The sequence below is a fragment of the Octopus sinensis genome, linkage group LG26 (assembly GCF_006345805.1).
Source record: "Octopus sinensis linkage group LG26, ASM634580v1, whole genome shotgun sequence".
NCBI lineage: Eukaryota > Metazoa > Mollusca > Cephalopoda > Octopoda > Octopodidae > Octopus > Octopus sinensis.
In genome coordinates this window covers 12,711,950-12,728,536 of record NC_043022.1, presented here as the reverse complement: position 1 = coordinate 12,728,536, position 16,587 = coordinate 12,711,950, and the positions used below count along the sequence as shown (strand labels likewise).

Below are 16,587 nucleotides of genomic sequence, written 5' to 3'. Positions count from 1 at the left end.
TTAGACATTCACTAGTACAACCCCCCCCAAAAATATATGGCACACTAGGCATAACAACAACGTGAACTTCCAACTTGTTGTCTCTTGAGGTCTCTGGGTGAGACTTGGAGCCAACTTGTACAAATGCAAAGCAAAAGTCAAACATAGAAAAATAATAATAATAATAATAATAATAATAATAATAATAATAATAATAATAATAATAAATGCCCTGATGCAGTACCAGGCACTGGCTCCCATAGCTTCTCATCTTAACTGATCGGAAGTGTTATCATGTACATTGTTTCGTCTTAGTATAAAAGATGGGCTACAGCCAATATTCTGCTCAATACCACAGGTTTGCTTATCAATTGGGTAGTCATGATGGGGGGGTATACTGGACTTCATATATTTTACCTGAGTGTCACTTTGATGGCATGCATGGCTCCCTCACTCAATAATAATAAGAGCAACAACTAAAACAACCACAACAACAATAATAATGTAATATAAAATATCAAATGTTTTGGTGCATGACTTTTGGCTCACCTTGTATCTACAAGTTATTGGTCTAAATCTTTTTACTAAGATCAAACTGGAATATTTTACTAATAAATACAGAATGTGAAAGTCTGTTGGATAGAAATTTATCCATAGTTTACCCAATGTTTAGAATAGATAGGCTCCTTTTTGTAATTGATGAAAGTGTTGTCGATTCAGATGACACATCAGCATCATCATCATCTTCATTGCTTAATGTCTGTTTTCCATGCTGGCATGAGTTGGACAGTTTGACAGGAGCTGGTCAGCCAGGGAACTGTCCAGAAACAAAGCTGTAGAAACTCTGCCAGATCAGATTGAAGTCTGGTGCAGCCATCTGGTTCGACAGACCTCAGTCAAATCGTCCAACCCATGCTAGCATGGAAAGCAGACGTTAAACGATGATGATGATGATATAAATTATTAAGGTGGCTCTTGGCAATTTACAAGTGAAAGGCACAAGTATAGTCATTGCTAAAGTGACAGAGAGAGTGCTAGTCAGAAGCAGCATTGCTAGAGATAAAAATCTAAGCAACTCTTAGCCATGTGAGAGCATTTATCTAACGACTGAAAAGGGAGACAAATGAGATGGTGTCATATCATTGATGATTTCATCATCATCATCATCATCATCATCATTTAACGTCCGCTTTCCATGCTAGCATGGGTTGGACGGTTCAACTGGGGTCTGGGGAGCCCGAAGGCTGCACCAGGCCAGTCAGATCTGGCAAGATTTGATTAATCTGCATCAGAGACCCATTACTCCATACCTTTATTCCTTTACTTGTTTCAGTCATTTTGACTGTGGCCATGCTGGAGCACTGCCTTTTAGTCGAGCAAATCGACCCCAGGACGACTTATTCTTTGTAAGCCTAGTACTTATTCTATCAGTCTTGCTAAGTTTACAGGGATGTAAACACACCAGCATCAGTTGTCGAGCGATGTTGGTGGTGGTGGTGGGGAGGTCCAAACACATATGCACACACACACATATACGATGGGCTTCTTTCAGTTTCCGTCTACCAAATCCAGTCACAAGGCTTTGGTCAGCCCGAAGCTATAGTAGAAGACACTTGCCCAAAGTGCCATGCAGTGGGATTGAACCCAGAATCATGTGGTTGGTAAGGAAGCTAATTAACACATACCCACTCCTGTACCTATATATATGTGTGTGTGTGTGTGTGTAAGTAGTAATAATGAAGTCAAACCAAATAGCAATATCTTAAAATTTATTTAATATGTATGTTTCAGGTTTTTGTGTAATATATAATGGGAAATGCATCCATAATGTAAGAAGGACCTTCAAAATATGAACCAGTCGATGGAACTATTTCAATATATTTGCTTGGTTACTAATTTAAGAGGATGAATGTGTGTAGAGAGGAAGAAAGAGGGAGTGGGAGAGAGAGAGAAGGAGAGATATATAAAGTGAGGTTGTGGGGGGAGGGAAAAAATTGTATTGAAAGGAAATGGGATGGTCCTGTCTGTTTTGCATACAAAACCTGTGGAAAAATGGACAAGGAGTATTGAATTGAGAAGGTTAAGAATTTGGGAGGTGGAGGGGAGGATGGGAAAGAAAGGAACCTGGAGTTAGGGTGTTTTATTGTGAATGGAAATGGTAGTGTATGGTCTTGAACGAATTAGTGGTGTCAAGGACTAAATGATAATAATAATAAAATTTTGGCACACCTTGGACAAGTGCACAACATGCACACACCACCACACACACATATATAAGTAATATATATATATATATATAATATATTTATAGCATATGATATGTATATGTATATACATATATATTATATATATCATTATATGTGTATGTATATATATATTATATATGTATATATATATATCTATATATATATCTATATATATATGTATATTTATATATATGTCTATATATATATATATATATGAGTATATATATGTATGTATATATGTGTATACATATTCATCATTTCTCATATATATATATATATATATATATATATATATATATACATATAATATTTATAACATTATATATATTATATATTATATGTGTATGTATATATATATTATTTATATATATATATATATGTATGTCTATATTATATATATGTCTATATATATATATTATATATGAGTATATATATGTATGTATATATTATGTGTATACGTATTCATCATTTCATCATTTTCATTTAGCATCTGCTTTCCATGCTAGCATGGGTTGAATGGTTCAACTGGGGTCTGGGAAGCCCGAAGGCTACACCAGGCCAGTCAGATCTGGCAGTGTTTCTACAGCTGGATGCCCTTCCTAACGCCAACCACTCCGTGAGTGTAGTGGGTGATTTTTATGTGCCACCGACACAGGTGCCAGATGAGGCTGACGAACGGCCACGCTCGGATCGTGTTTTTTACGTGCCAGCGGCACGGAGGCCAGGCGAGGCTGGCATGGCCACGATCGGATGGTGTTTGTTACGTGCCACCAGCACGGAGGCCAGTCGATGCGGTGCTGGCTATGGCCACGTTCGGATGGTTCTCTTATGTGCCACCGGCACTGGTGCCACAAACTGCAAATTCCATTGATGTGGATCGATTTTGATTTTGATTTGATTCTTTGATTTTGATTTTCACTTGCTTCAACAGGTCTTCACAAATGGTATATATGTGTATATATATTATATATGTCTATATTATATATAGGTGTATATATATATTATATATGTGTATATATATTATGTGTGTGTGTATGTATATATATATATATATATATATATATATATAAATAGGTGCAGGAGTGGCTGTGTAGTAAGTAGCTTGCTTACCAACCACATGGTTCCAGGTTCAGTCCCACTGTGTGGCATAATGGGCAAGTGTCTTCTACTATAGCCTCGGGTTGACTAATGCCTTGTTAGTGGATTTGATAACTGAAAGAAGCCCATCGTATATCATCATCATTGTTTAACTTCCACTTTCCATGTTAGTATGGGTTGGACGGTTTGACTGAAGGCTGGCAAGCCAGAAGGCTACATTAGGCTCCAATTTGATCTGGCAAAGTTTCTGCAGCTGGACATCCCTCCTAATGCCAACCACTTCTCTTCAGGGAAGTGAAGAAATGAAACTCATCAATGAGACATTTTAACAGAGAATGATGGATATGTATAGTGATTTACTGAATGCTATTAATATTGTTTGAAAAAAACGTTATATGATATAACGTCAGACGTAGCTTATAGAAAGAGGAGGTCTATAATCGTGATGATTGTTTACTTTACTTTCAAAATGTTTCCAACCAAAAGGTACAAAAAGTTAAGAATAGTTTAATTAAATTTTTCTGTAGAATGGGCTTAAGCATCGTTTTTGATGATGATATGACGAAGGCCAACTTTTTAGATATTATGCTTAACTTACACAATAACTCTTACTTCCCATATCATAAACCAGTGACCAATCTTAAGTACATTAGAAAATTTAGTAATCATTCTATGGCAATTACTAGGAACTTAGTTAAGAATATTTCATTTAGATTATCTAAGTTATCTCCTAATGTTGACATTTTCAATGATAACGTTGAATTTTATAACTCTGCCTTACTTAAAGCAGGTTATACAGAGAAAATTATCTACATTGATTCTACTCAGTCTTATTCTAAGTTCAATAATGTAGATATGAAATCTTTATATATAAAATTGAAGTTGTGTGTGTGAGACTCTGTGTCCTCCGATTTAGATTCCTAACTACTCCTACATTTTGCAGTGCAGTTTAACCAAAAGCGGGTATCTTGTAGTCGTCATTCATATCGAGCCCTTCTGGGTATTAGCGTGCGTCTACGATGAGTCTACAATTTAAAAAAAATTTACCATCATTTTTCCGCATTTTTAATGATTTTTGCTCAGGTTATATAAAGGAAGTAACCCTCTAAAATGCTTATATAGTTATTTCCCTTACAAACCTGAGCAACGCCGGGCGATACTGCTAGTCTAGTTGTAAAGGAATTAATGCTAACAAATTTAATTTATGCACTGATACTAAACGGAGGAAGGGAGATAACCCCTATTTAATCCCCTATTATCATTCTAAAGGTAAATTTAAGGCTTTCAAAAATAATTACACTAAAAATAAGATGAATAGTAGTAAAATGTTTGGCTAATTATTTCATACAGGAGGCAAATTAAATCTAATCTCCCATTGCAGTTTCATGAAGCTATTATTAGGAATTTTCCAAAGAATTCTAGGTATTACTCTATTATCAACTCACATACAGTTAGGACTGGTTTTTCCAACACAAAAAATCTCTTACAAATTATCTCTTCACGTAATAACATCGACCAGGTATTGAGGCCTCACATTGTGTCATACTTTGTCTGTCATCAGAATCACATGTTCCACCATGACAACACCCATGCCCATATTGTCAGGTTGACAACAGACTTCTTCCAATAGCACAACATCCAGACACTGTTATGGCTTGCCCTAAGTCCGGACTTGAACCCCATTGAGCAATTGCGGGATGAAATCCAAAGAAGGCTAAATGACATCAGTCCAAGGCTGACAACTGCGGTGCAACTCATTGCAAGTTTTAACAAAGTATGGGCTGCTATCCCCCATGGCCTTCATCAATTGTTTGATGCATTCAATGTACAGAAGATGCCTGGTGGTAATGAATGCTAATGGTGGTCACACAAGATATTGAGTTCATCTCTTTGGATCCAGGACACTCTGTCGTCACGTGATACCATGTGACATCAAATGTGTTTCTGGAAGTGATATTTCATCATCAGGAAAGAATGGTCCCTTGATTAGCACTCTTCAATTAATGATATGGCAGTCTGTTAATAAACCAGTTTCTATTTAGCATGTGTGCAATGTTTCTTTTAGTATATGTGTGACATTTCAGAGGGTTTGGGTGTTAATCTGAGGATAGTGCAATCTAAGGACATGTACCGAGGGTGATAAAAATCAAACATCCAGTCAACATCATGGTGTTTAGAGTGATCACTAGTGATGCTGATGTTATGCCTCCATTCATCTTCCAACACAGCCTCAGACTCAACACGGAGGCCTACATCAAGTGCCTGGAGGAGGTAGTGCTGCCCTGGGTCAAGAAGGTGGCTGCTGGAAGACCCTATGTCTGGCAACAGGACACTGCACCATGCCACACAAGCAGGAGAACCCAATCATGGCAGTCAGACAATTTCTGCGACCACGTCACCCCTAACATCTGGCCACCTAACTCCCCAGACTGCAACCCCCTTGATTATTATGTGTGGGGTGCAATTGAGCGAGAAACCAACAAAACTCCTTGTAACAGCAAAGATGAACTGAAGACAAGGATTATGGCAGCATTCGCCAACTTAAATAAGGAGACTGTCCTGAAGAATTGCAGAAGATTCCGAAGTCGTCTGGAGGCCGTGGTTGAAGCCAATGGTGATTTTATTGAATAAATTTACTGTTTAGTAATTCAAGAGCGAAGGCACATGGCTCAGTGGTTAGAGCGTAGAGCTTACGATTGTGAGGTTGTGAGTTTCGATTCCCGGACCGAGCTGCGTGTTGTGTTCTTGAGCAAGACACTTTATTTCACGTTGCTCCAGTTAACTCAGCTGTAGAAATGAGTTGCGACGTCACAGGTGCCAAGCTGCATCGGCCCCTTTGCCTTTCCCTTGGATAACATTGGTGGCATCGAGAGGGGAGGCTGGTATTCATGGGCGACTGCTGGCCTTCCATAAACAACCTTGCCCTGACTTGTGCCTCGGAGGGTAACTTTCTAGGTGCAATCCCATGGACATTCATGACCGAAGGAGGTCTCCTCCTCCTCCTATTATTTCAAGATATTTTTATGTAATTTTGGTAAACATGTTAATTAGTGGCTTGCTTTGTCTATGGCTGTGCTACATCAGCTTTAACTAGGGATTAGGGCAGCAATAGTATTTTGCCGTTTACCATTTGCTGTTTTTGCCAACACGAGGATATTACTTACGTCCCCCCCCCACTCTTTAAATTAGCTCCCTTCAGCTCCTCTGCTTCATATCTACAATCCTTGTCTCATGAAGTGGAAGTAAGAAAGAGAAAATGTTCAGATAAGCAACTCGTTTTCTAACCTGGCACACGTCTAATCCTCATTTTATAATGCTAATTATAATTACTATTATTATTCATTAATTTATCTATCTACCCACACAGTATCATTTATTCCATGCTGTATGTTATAATAAACTTAAGAAACCCCATGTTCAGTTCTCTCTCACTTTAACACTCATTATAATTATTATTATTGTTATTCATTTATTTATTTATTTAGTCACAAAGTTTTGCTTACCCCAGCTATAGTTATGGTAAAGTTAAGAATGCAAATGTTCAATTCTGTTTTACTGTACAGCACTCTTTACTCTCTCTCTTTTACCCTGTTACTTGTTTCAGTCATTTGACTGTGGCCATGCTGGAGCACCGCCTTTATAGTCGAGCTTGTGGCTGGATAAGCGTGCCTTTCAGAAGTAAACCTGACCACACGGGTCACATGAAAGGGACTCTTTCGTACCCTCCACATAAAGAGGGTTTGTGTTCTCCATCTTTCAACTCAGTCTATACAACCCTGCTGTTCTCAAATTCTCTTTACACCAAAAGCAATCAGATTCCTTTGCAACTTCCCATCTGATGCAAAATCTTCCCAGGTATTGATATTGATCTTTTACTCTTTTACTTGTTTCAGTCATTGACTGTGGCCATGCTGGAGCACCGCCTTTAATCGAGCAACTCGACCCCGGGACTTATTCTTTGTAAGCCCAGTACTTATTCTATCGGTCTCTTTTGCCGAACCTCTATGTGACGGGGACATAAACACACCAGCATCGGTGGTCAAGCATTGCTAGGGGGACAAACACAAACATACACGCGCACACACATATACATATATATACATATATAGGACGGGCTTCTTTCAGTTTCCGTCTACCAAATCCACTCACAAGACTTTGGTCAGCCCGAGGCTATAGTAGAAGACACTTGCCCAAGGTGGATATTGATATTTTTTTTATATGTGTGTCTTCAGGACTGTCTTTAAAACCCTTGTGTGGTTTGCACTGGGGTCATTTTTCCTTGCTCCAGCTCACCATGCAGAATCTGTTTTGACATTCAGGTCTCTTCTAAAACACCTCGGTTACATGTCCTCCTCAGATTGACACCAAAACTCACTGAAATGTTCATACTGGAACTTTCAGCGTGAATGCCAGGCAGTAAATTTCTGACTGAGTGAACTGTGTCACGGTGCTTGCTTTTTTCACAGATGGTGGCCAAACAATTCACATGCGCAAAATTAAAAATATAAAACGGGGACAATTCACCCATTACACCCTCTATATTGTTATATTTCAGGATGGTCATTTCTTTTTCTTACCAAATAAACACACACGCACAATATATTTGTTCTTCACTCGTTTAATTCTGTTCTTATTTTATATATATATATAAATATACAGAAGAATATGTTTGTGGCATTTTTTTAACTTCTAAAGGCAAATTCACTGCAGTTACCATGGAGAAAAAAATTTTCTCTTATGGTAAAAGGTATAAAAACACTGTATCTGCCCAGTGCTTCCTCCTCTTGCGTTTAGAAGTAAAAATATGTCTCAAATGTATTTTAACCAACCTAAAATTTGTTTATTCCTCATCACTGCCTGCTGCTGATGCTGTTATGTATCTCAAGTCATTAAGGAGGAAATGTCCGATTTTGAACTGAAAGTTTATTTTACTTTATCTCGGCAAAAAGCGATGCAGTGTATCAAAGTTTGCACCTAAATTATCAACACAATTTTGCCATTTTATCGGTAGCTTATCTCTGCTGGCAGCAAAGAATTCTGGAGAGCAAAAGGTGATGAAATCACGAAAGGCTGTTTTTGCATCCTCTTCAGATTTGAACTGTTTTTTCTTGCAAAAAGTTGTCTAATGTCTGGAAAACGTGATAGTCAGTTGGTGCAAGGTCTGGTGAATATGATGGATGACAGAGTACTTCCAAGAACAGTTCCTGTTACTTGAGTAGCATTTTTTGTGCAACATGTGGTTGAGCATTGTCTTGCAAGAGAATTGGCCTGTCTCCGTTGACCAATCTCGGTTGTTTAATTGCAAATTCACTCATCATTTCATGAAGCTGTTGTGGATGACACCAGCACTGGATTACCAAATAGACATCAAACAATATATCTCAAAAATAGTTCGTTTTTATGTTGTGACTGCAAAGAATGGCAAGTTTCAAAATGTTAATATTTTGATACATTTAGGGTCTCCACCCTGACACCTCATCAGTACTGTATTATCTCTTTCCAGCTGCACCTTGGTGTCTTCCAGCCTCTCTGTTATGATGTGAGTAGTCATGTAGCTCCTCTGCAGCAAGAAATCTATTCTGTTCTGGCCCCTTCTGTCATATATTTAACTCCTCATCTTCTTCCTCTCAACTGTACCTCCATTCAGTTGAAGGGGATTTCAGTCTTACAAGTTATATGGAGATCTCACTAGTGCTAGCACCAGGAGAATCACCCACTACACTCTACTAAGTGGTTGGCATTGGGAAGGGCTTCCATCAGTAGAAGCCATGCCAAGGCAGACTGTGGAGCAAGATGCAATCTTTGGACTAATTGGGTCCTGTCAAACCATTTAATCTATGCCAGCATGGAACACAGATATTAAATGATGATGATGATGATATCAAGGGACTCCAACCTGGTTATCCAGGTCAGAGTGCATGTGTGTATTTGTGTGTGTGTATATATATGTATATAATATTAAGATTCAGTTGAATTAGGTCCTTAAATTGAGGCACTTTGCCAGTTGAGTACAGTCCACACAGCTCTAAGTTAGGGGAACAGAATGTAAATAAGTAACAAAGATCTACAGGTGTTGATACATTTTAGTTTATATTATTAAATGTAAATTTGTTAGAAATGGCTTATCTTTTACGTTTGAAATCTATGTGGTCATCTGCATCTGAAGAGAGTGGTTTCTTTCAAATTGATGAAATGTTTTCATTGATCAATTAAATAGAGCCAGCAGTGGAATACGTGCCATGAGTGAACTCCCGTGTGACTTTGCGTACACATTGTATATTTGGTCAGTACTTGTGAATGTGTGCATGATAGGAGAGGCCTTAAACTGTTGAATTGATATAATGCCCACTTTGGTTTACAGTATACTTAGTAAAACCAGTAAAGACACGGCTATCCCTGACTGCCTACTATGTACTCTCGTACTTCACGTACTTCTCTTTACTTATAGTGACTAGGTTATTCCATTTGTCATGGGGGAGGGGTGTACCATTATTACTAATTCCCTACAACAAAATCGTATTTGCTTTAGTAAGTATGCATGTATCCATACACATCGTTAGTGCACTGGTGCACTGTTCCTGACTCTACCTTGGTGCCTTTGCTATTTAAACACCTTGATTCTATCAGGTCCTAAAAATTTTATAATGCACACACACACACACACATGGTTAGCTGTCACTTGTAACCAAGTACAAACTGACCACTGTCCGAAGTCAGGACGCCATGATAGATCGTTAGCTCCTACACGCATTTTTTTCTCTCCTTGTTTTTTTCTGTGTATCTTTCTGTCGAAGAGCGTAGGCTCGAAACGTAAAAGACTTTTTCTATTTCTATTCCTGAGCGCTATACTAATACATTTGTTTGTTTGTACTCCACCTGCCTTCGTCTTTTGTTTATTTTTGTAAAGCTTCCCGTTACAAACTTGTAGCTTGTTCCATGGTTTTGCCTTTCAATTTAGACACTTATGTAGTTGCAAGTGGATATAGTTACCCGCTCAGCCTTCCCCTTCCTTGGTCCAGCAGAACTTCAAGCCTGTGATAACTGGGAAGAGAGAGAGAGAGAGAGAGAGAGAGGTAGTAGCTGGCTTGTGTTCATTTTTAGCTAAGAGTGGAGTCATGTGAAATGATGTTCCTTGTTCAAAGATACAGCCTGCTGCCCAGTCCAGGAGTAATCGAACCCATGGCCTGATCTTATGATCATCGACTCAACACCTAATCGTGAGGCCACTTCATTTATTTATACAACTCTTATTTCCAGCAGGTAGACATACTTCGTATGTCCTTTGATTAATTTTAATCCTTCAGCTATTTAATGCTTTCTTTGGACCTGCAATCGCATATATTATTGATTCTGTTATTATCATTTTTAAATTGTTACACTAAATAATAATAGAATCAATTATATCTTTGCAAGTTATTTTTTCATGAATTATTTGCTCTGTATTGAATATATATATATATATATATAGATATATATATATATATATATATATATATATATATATATATATATGTGTGTGTGTGTGTGCGTATATATATACATACATACATATATGTATATATTGATAGAAATGGTAAGACAACAAAGGAATGAAAGAGACCTTGATATCATGTAAATAGAGGAATTTATCTGTAAATATAATATGTGACAATTATTCAGTAGCCATGATGAAACTCCGAGTTCCAGATGTCGGGACGGAAATCCATGCCGCCATTTTTTCTGCCCCGACATCCGAAACTCAGAGTTTTATCATGGCTACTGAATAATTGTCACAGATTATATTTACATATCATCATCATCATATATATATATATATATATTATATATATATATATATATATATATATATATAAACAAGATGTTAAATGATAATAATGAGGGTGACATATTATATATAGATGTGTGTGTGATCCTCATCACATTATCATTTACCATCTCTTTTCCCATGCTGGCAGGGGTCGGGTGGTTTGGCAGAAGCCAACAGGCCAGAGGACTGAGCCAAGCCCCAGGGTCTGCTTGGTATGTTTTCTATGGCTGAATACTTTGCTTAATGTGGACTGCTTTATAGAATGTTCTGAATGCTTTCGACAGAGCATCAACACCAGTGAAGTCACTAAATGACTTGCAAGACAAAACCTCCTTAACTGAGGGAGGTGTAGTATTGAAAGAGGCGGGTTTATGCCTGGTGAGGAGAAGTTAGGGTATAATACAGGGACAGGAACAGGTGTTTTGCTACATTGTGACCGCTGTTGGAAAACGGAGTAGATGGCAGTGATGACCCTCAAGTGACAGGAAGTGACATAAGTTGTAGAGAGGATTGGATAAGGTGAGTGGGTAGGTAAGTTCATGAGAGTGTGAAAGGTGAATAGGAGATAGATAGAGGTGAAGACGTTGGAGTGGCTGTGTGGTAAGTAGCTTGCTTATGAACCACATGGTTCTGGGTTCAGTCCCACTACGTGGCACCTTGGGCAAATGTCTTCCACTATAGCCTCGGGCCGACCAAAGCCTTGTGAGCAGTTTTGGTAGACGGAAACTGAAAGAAGCCTGTTGTATATATGTATATACACACACACACACACATGTGTGTGTATATATTTGCGGGTCTATGTTTGTCCCCCCCAACATCGCTTGACAACTAATGCTAGTGTGTTTACATCCCCATAACTTAGCGGTTCGGCAAAAGAGACCGATAGAATAAGTACTAGGCTTACAAAGAATAAGTCCTGGGGTCGATTTGCTCAACTAAAGGCGATGATCCAGCATGGCCACAGTCAAATGACTGAAACAAGTAAAAGAGTAAAGGCATGGTCAATTGTGAATGTCAGTTTGGTGGGGGGAAGGTGGAGGAAATAGAAGTGGGTGAGGGAGGCAATAGGTGAGAGCACAGATGATGGGAAATGTGTGGGGACGGGGTTGCAGAGAGTTGCATAGTGCCAGGGACCGGGTGAGAGGTACATAGGAATAGTAATAGTGGGAGATGAACAGAGGAGGAGGAGGGAGGCTGCCCCTTGGCAAAATGAGAGGATGTTCAGGAGAAAAGGGGGAGTGGGAGGGGTATTCGGGGGTGGGGAATAAATCGGTAAAAGATGATACTGAGAATGTGGGAGCCAAGTGGATTCAAGGAGGGTGAATGATAGGGGGGGGGTGAAATATGTGCAATTCCCTGCTCTCATAATTACGACAGCTGAATGAACAGTGCCATAATCAAGAGGGATGGAGGGGTGAGGGTTAGGAAGATGATTAGTGGGGGAAAGAGACATCAATCAGGGACAGATTGTGTACAGGGGCATAGGCATAAACGTTATGCTTTTAGGAAGGCGGCGAGCTGGCAGAAATGTTAGCACGCCGAGCGAAACGCTTAACAGTATTTCGCCTGTCGCTACGTTCTGAGTTCAAATTCCGCCGAGGTCGACAATTTGGCCTTTCATCCTTTCAGGGTCGATAAATTAAGTACCAGTTACGCACTGGGGGTCGATGTAATCGACTTAAACCGTTTGTCTGTCCTTGTTTGTCCCCTCTGTTTAGCCCCTTGTGGGCAGTAAAGAAATTGATATGCTTTTAGGATCTCATTTTTGTTTAGATGGATGTGTTATCACGAGCACAGGAAATCACTAGACATCTTGGTTCTTTGTCATTTCCTCTGTGTGTCCCAATGGAGGTCATTCTTCACTGCTTAGTCTCATGTCTTCCTGGATCTCCTTCTTTCACAGGTCCCATCCACATTTGATAGAACTTGATGCCATAGTCTTGCAAGAGACTGACTTGTCCAAAATAAATAAATTACATCATCATCGTTTAACGTCTGCTTTCTATGCTGGTATGGGTTGGACAGTTTGACTGAGGGCTGGCAAGCCAGAAGGCTGCACCAGGCTCCAATCTGACCTGGCAAAATTTCTACAGCTGGATGCCCTTCCTAACGCCAACCACTCAGAGAGTGTAGTGGGCACTTTTACGTGCCACCAGTATGAGGGCCAGTCAGGCAGTACTGGCATTGGCCATGCTCAAATGTTGCTTTTTATGTGCCACCTGCACAGGAGCCAGTCCAGCGGCACTGGCAATGACCATGCTCGAATGGTGCTTTTTATGTGCCACTGGCACGGAAGACAGTCAGCATCCCTGGCAACGATCACACTCAATAGCCAAAATGTAAGGAAGGTAGCAGTCAAAGTGAGACATGACATATTAATGCATGATATAAAAATTCCTCATCTCCGAAATACAGAATTGTTTATCCATTTGGCATGAAGCTTACTTAAGGCATCAGTTGAGGTTCATAAGCCTACAGGCATAGAATGTGGATAAGGGCACTGGTGAATGCAATGCATTCACTTAGAAGTTCTGAGTTTAATTCCAGGTGAATCACAAATCACCTGAAGAAGGCTGGAGCATACACAGCCCAAAAACATAGTGATAGCAACAATCGAGGACACCACTCTGACTTATACATAATATATTAATGATTGTTTTATGTTATACATAAAAAAACACTTTAGCAATAAACTGAAGGGTTATTGAATCACTCAGTACATTTGTAGAGCACATATTTATTAACTTTTACGTGGAAAAAGGCTGAAAGTCAGGTGAAGGCAAAGGAACAATTTCAAAGTCCTTGTCGACATTTTCCTTTTCAAAAGATGATATATATTAAGAGAGGATGAAGACAGTGGCTCAATGGGGGAGAAGAGAGGGGTTTGTTACCTTTTTGTACCTTTGCTCTGACACCCTATCCCTACCACCTTTCTTCTTTCCAGCTGCTCCCACCCATCCTTGTATAATGCAGGGTAACCCTGTATGTACTCTATAGTAAGACAGCTAGGCTTGTCCACCTCTCATACTTTAGTCTCTCAATTTCTTGTATAGTGCCATCTCTCCCCCTCTCAAATAGTCTCCTCCGTTAGTCGAGGGGTCTGTTACATTTCCTTTTCTTGTCTTTCAAGTTAGATGGAGAACTCACTGATCTCCAAGGAACTTGCAAGACACACACACACACGAACGCACAAGATGTACCCAATAGCCATTGTAAAGTATTTGGCATTAGGAAGGGCACCGAGCCATAGAAGCCAAGGCAAACATTGAAGCCCAGCGCTGCCCTGTGGCTCGCTGGATCCTGTCAAACTGTTCAACCTATGCCAACATGGGAAACGGACGTTGAAGATGATGATAACGATCTGTGTGTGTGTGTGTCATAGTGGCCTGTGAGTTGCTTAATAAATCACATCAATGAAAACCGCCGTCCTCATTCAATGAGTTTTATGGTCCGTGATAATACTGTAATATTTCAACATATAATTAATAACGGCCTTGATTTGGCTTTGCAGGCCAGTCACCGTAGATGTGTGTTTGTGTGTGTGTGTGTGTTGTATTTTATCGTGGTAGGTATCTTTATGCACATCTTGACAGCGTAATACATTAGTGTAGAATTACGTATGCCTACGTCGCTTTTGTGTATATGCATCTATGCGTATATATTTGTATTTATGCAGTAATGTAGCAGTGTGTGCTAGATCTATCTATCTATCTATCTATCTATATATATATATAATATATATATATATATATATATATTATATATATATATATATATATTAGTGTATGTATGTGTGTGTGCCACTATCGTTTTCACATTGCTTTTGTTGTTTCGCGTTGTCTTTGTGTTTTTCAGGCGCATCAAACACTAGACTGTGTTCTTTTTCAAATACTATTAACTGTGAGTCGAGGAAGATTTTGCTGTTATTTCTAGCCGGTCTAACGACCGAATAATCCTTCCTCGTTTGCTCATTCGTGCGCGCTGTGTAGTGTAGTTGCCGTTTAGCGTAACAGTACGTGTGTGTGTGTGTCTATGTATGTATATATTTATATGTCTGTTACTTCGTCTAACATTGTTATAGGTGCGTGCGTGTGTGTGTGTGTGTGTGTGTGTGTGCGCGCACAGTTGTCATATTGCGTAACAATATGTGTGTGTATATGTGTTTATGTCTATTTGTGTAAGCTGTCGCTATCATCTTACACCGTACTAGGTTCGTGTGTGGAATACGCATATGTAAACGTGTGTTTATATATATACACATATATATATATATCTAACATACGTATGTGTGAGTATCTGTGTGTGTGTGTGTGTAGGTGCGTGATTAAACCACAGTGAACATGGCGCTACAAACAAGTGTTTCTGTGGTAAATGAAGACGACTGAACGATAGAAGAAAGAGAAAGAAAGAGAAATCACATATACATTATATATATATATATTATATATATATATAATATATATATATATATATATATATATATATATATATATATATATATATACATATATATTTACATATATGTATAAAGCGAGAGAGAGTGAAAGGGAGAGAGAAAGAAGTTTATTTTGTCACCGGGGGAAGCAGTTGTTACATTAATTGAAGGCAAGTAAAATGTCTTTTATTTCATGCTTATATATGTATATATATACACATATATATATATACACACACCACACCACTTCTCTCCGTCACGCCACAAGAGATGATGACGACGATGATAATGATGATGATGCTGGTGTCGTTTTCATCATCTCTGGTGGTGATGATAGAAAGAAAACCAGACACACACATTTAACCGTAAACATCACCTTGGTTTATTATTATTATTATTAACACAATTCCTATAATTTTTGTTTTGTTTCATGCTTGTATCGGTGAAAGATACAGAGAGAGAGAGAGAGAGAGCGGAAAGAAGAGAGATTTGTGGTGTGTTTTAATTGCGTGGACAGGATGAATGCCTCGGCAACACTTTATATTCAGAGCAAGCACCGATCGCGATCACACACACTAACATCGTAAGATAAACATGGTACCACCATAACACACCGTAACCTACGTGAACGCACACACACACACACACTACTACCACAACATACTATTGTGCACAACTACCACCATACTACTATAACACAAACTACTGCTACTACATACAACACTATAACACCGTGTCACAACACAATGCCACCATAACGTACACATACCACCCCTACCACTACATACTAGCACCACAACATCACAGTACACTTCAATATACCACTACCACACATACCACATTACCAAACACATACATACACCACCACCACAACATACCACAGTGAACTTACTACACACCACTCTACACTACCACCAACACATTTTCCTAAAACACCACTACACAATATCGTGACCAGCATAACACATCATCATATACTACCACAAAGACACAACCGCACTGCAATGTACCACTCTATACTA

General features: G+C 39.0%; 1 protein-coding gene across 4 annotated transcripts in view; it reads left to right on the top strand.

Moving 5' to 3' along the window:
• The window catches only part of LOC115224732 (endothelin-converting enzyme homolog), a 154,199-nt gene that overhangs the window by 34,042 nt on the left and 103,570 nt on the right, over positions 1-16,587 (top strand). Inside the window, exon 1 of one of the 4 annotated variants that reach the window (XM_029795605.2) lies at positions 15,379-15,735. The exons of 2 other annotated variants lie outside the window; for them this stretch is intronic. The gene's annotated coding sequence lies outside the window, so the exon portion shown is untranslated. Of the gene's footprint in view, positions 1-15,378; positions 15,736-16,587 lie in introns of those variants that run through there. One more of the 4 variants, XM_029795606.2, reaches the window with a different exon arrangement.